The sequence below is a fragment of the Heterocephalus glaber genome, unplaced genomic scaffold (genome assembly GCF_053883595.1).
Source record: "Heterocephalus glaber isolate CG9 unplaced genomic scaffold, H.glaber_assembly_v1.0 deba00001733, whole genome shotgun sequence".
Taxonomy (NCBI): domain Eukaryota; kingdom Metazoa; phylum Chordata; class Mammalia; order Rodentia; family Bathyergidae; genus Heterocephalus; species Heterocephalus glaber.
Genome location: NW_028258444.1, coordinates 481,551 through 485,526, shown reverse-complemented (window position 1 = coordinate 485,526; position 3,976 = coordinate 481,551).

The window sequence follows — 3,976 nt, the reverse complement described above, 5'->3', positions numbered from 1 at the left end:
AAAGAAAAATAGATATTCCATTTGACTCAGCTCTATTCCTTCTGGGTATCTTCAAAAGGGTTAAAGAATAGCATTACAATGATACCTGCATATATTCGGGTTTATAGCAGAGCAACTCATAAGAGCTAAATCTTGGAAATAGCCTACATGCATGTCAGCAGATGAATGGATACAGAATATGTGGTATTTACACACAATGGAATACTGCTCAGGCATACAAAAGGATAAAATTGTATCATTTGTACAAATGCAGATGCACCATGAGACCATAAAGCTAAGAGAAATAAATCAGCACAGAAAGTTAAATATGGCAAGGTTTCTCCCATATAGGAAATTCAAAGTACAATAATTTAGAAAGCAAAATTAAACATAGATAAGAAACAGGGAGGTAGATCTTAGGCTGATAGGGAGGGGCTCTAGGGATGGAAGGAGAGGGAATGGAAGTGAGAGGAAATATAAAGACTTAAGATGCACTACATATATGTCCTATGTCACTATGATTGGTGTATTCATCATTTATTACAATAAGTACAAATAAAATATGTGTAAGAAGCCATTGATGGCTTGGTGTCTGTAGTATAAGGTACCAATATAAGTATGTGGGGATGGCAGTTAAGACTGAAGACTGATGTCCAAAATCAGCGGTAAAATCTTGAGCCGTTCCAAAATGGGAGCACTTCCTTTCTTTCTCTTTTTATTTTATCCAGGTTCCAAAGTGACTTGATGGTGCCACCAACATCAGGGCTAGGTCTTTCCTCTTCAGGTTTCTGACTTATAAGTCAATTAGCTAAAGTCACACCCACAACTTTACTAATGTGTGAGAAGATTCTCACTCAGGTCAAGGCCACATATTGCAATTAATGATCACAATATGGAATCAACCCAAGTTTCTGATATCAGATGACCAGATTAAAAAAAGTGATACATCTACACAATGTAATACAAATCAGCCTTTGAAAAGAAGGAAATCCTGGCATTATCTCTCATGTGGATAAACTGGGAACAGTAAGGAAATAATCAGTTACAGATAAAAAAAATACTGCATTAAATTACCTAAGTGTAGATATGTAAAAGTTCAACTCAAAACAAAATGGTGACCACCACCAGTGATGGGCTTTGAAATTAGGTGGATATTGGTGAAAATATATATATTTAGTAAGATAAGATGAACAAATAGATGATATGTTTTTATATCATAATGAGTTTTGTTAAAAATAAATTGTATACCTGAAAACAACAGAATGGCATCATAAAGTAAGGGGCACATATGTTCAAAACACATTTATAAAAGGCAAATATGTCCTACATATATACTGTTCAGAAAGAAAAAGACACACTACATAATGACAAAACATATGTCTTAAAAGATATTTTCCCCTAGGAGATATACTAATTGTCATAAAGCACAGAAGGTGTTTAATTAGTCCTAGGTGAATGTCAATAAAAAGTACAGTCATAAACATGAATATACAACCCCAAGAAAAAATAAACATATCACTTAGAAGAAAATTGACAGATCTAGAGACCGTCATGTTGAGGAATATGAGTCAGACTCAGAAAGACAAATATCACATGAGTTCCTTAATACATGGATTCTAAGTGAGGAGACTATAAGACAACAAGAAGTACATACAATGTAGGAGATTTGATATGAACAAAATATTTACATTTTAATATACATTGAACAAAATATTTAATATACATTGAAACCCCTTCCCCAAATGTGACTCTAGGGCAGAGGACAGGACACAGGGAATGATGAAGAGGGTGGAAATGGTCAAAGTGTATTTGTAGGTGTGAGTCTGCCAAAAGGAAACACTAATAAACAACAGTATATAAAGTACCATGATATAATATTCTACATGAAAGACAACACTATAATTGCTTTTTGTTTTATGGAAAAAAGTAAAAATTTCAAAACAAAATTAGAGGAGAATAACAATAGTTATTACTCTGTTTCATTATCTTGAAAGTAGTTAGTGGACAAAATATATATAGAAAAAGATTCTCTCTTATAAAGAGGAAACAAAAAATAATGTCACAAAACATTGCTTTCAATAAGCTAAGAGAAACTAGTAGCATGAAAGAACTGAATTAGCATGTATATTGAAATGTATTTGCAACAGTGGAATAGGTAATTTAGGGAATTACTTGAACTTCCCCCTAACCCTATATCCTATGTATCCTATTCTCTCTCTCTCTGTCTCTCTCTCTATATATGCATACATATATTGTGTCTCATATAAAAGAAACCATGTGGTACTTGAACTTGTGTGTCTGACTCATTTCACTTACCTTTATGTTCTTAGTTATATCGATTTACCTATGAATGTCTCAAGCTTATCTCTCTTTATGGCAGAGTACTATGTCTTATTCCATTGTGTATAAATGCCACATTTCCTTTATCAATCCCGTTGTTGTTGATGAACATATATGCTGTTTCCAAGATGTAATTATTATAAATTATGCTGCTTAAAACATGGAATGCATGTGTCCTGTACTATGAGGATTTTAACTCTTTTGGGGAGATACCTAGAGGAGGGATAGCTTTATCAAATGGAATTTCTTGTTTCAGTTTTTGAAGAATCTGTAATCGCTACTTAAAAGGGAAAAATAACATTATTACCTTGAATATTACAACCTGACATAATGTAATGAATGAAAAGAATGCCACCTCTGTGAAGAAATATGTGATTTTAGGAAACACAAGTATACAATTGCAATATGATCCAGAAGTCCCACTCCTAGGTAGATTTTAAGGATGGAAAACATATGCTCAAATAAAGAAAAGTGCATATAAATCCATAGCTGCACTATTTACAATGGATAAATTTAGGGAATTATCTGAATCCCAACCAATGCATGAAAACACGTGCAGTGTGTGTACAGGTGTAGTAGAATATTGTTCAGCCATAAAAAAATTAAAAAGTCAGAAATAAGGAAGGAGGAAATGAAAAATTCAAGAAAGGAAGGTGGGAAAGTAGAGCGGGAAAGGGAAAGAAGTAGGTAAAAAGGAAGAAAAGTGGAAGAAATAATGGAAGAGTGAAGGAATAAAAAAGGAGACAGAGGAGATGGGGTTGAATGAAGGTCAAGAAAAAGTAGCTCTTAGTATTGTTCTAGGAAGGATATCACTATACATAAAATGAGCAAAGTCCCTTCAAGGAGTAAATTTCATATTGAAAATCCAATCACTGGTTTTACAAAATGTAATACACCAATGCTCAAAAGGTGCACTCTGTGTCAGTTCAGTTAGCAGGGTAATGATCCCTTTTAATGTCACTCTCCTTTTTTAAGAAAGGGGGTGAATTACAGCAAATATTTCAAAGAGAGGCTTTCAGGATTAAATGAAGCCATATATCTGAAATCAATAAGCAGAAACCTCTTATGATAAGCAATTTGACTTGATTATTGAGTCATTTTCAATACATTTCTTCCAAGTAACATGAGAACAAAATCAAATTAAGGTGAATAACATTAACATTAAAGAGTATCATTTTTACATAATAATTCCATGTAGTAATTGAGTACAGTGTGACTTTTTGATAAACATATACATTTTGCAGAAATCAAATGAGGCTAATTAACATATAAATCAACTAAATATTTTTATCATTTCATTTAGTTAGAATATTTAAAATTATTAAGGCGGTAACATTTGACAACAATGTCAACACTGAATATTTTAGGCACTTTAAACATGAAATTAGAAATATCACAAATTCCTGTAAGGAAGCAGATCAAAGATAAAATGTTAAGAGACATGTGAAGGGAAGAAAGAATTTTTAAAATTAATGAGAGCAGAGAAGGAGAAACAAATACAAAACCAGATATACAAATGCCATTTTCAAGTATGCAAAAAATAGAAAAATGATACATAGGTTTTTGGGAAGACCAAAAGAAGACCAGGTTACTATAATTCCAAATATTTGTTTTAGAGACATATAAAATCCCCTTCAGTTTTAAACCTATTGGTCCA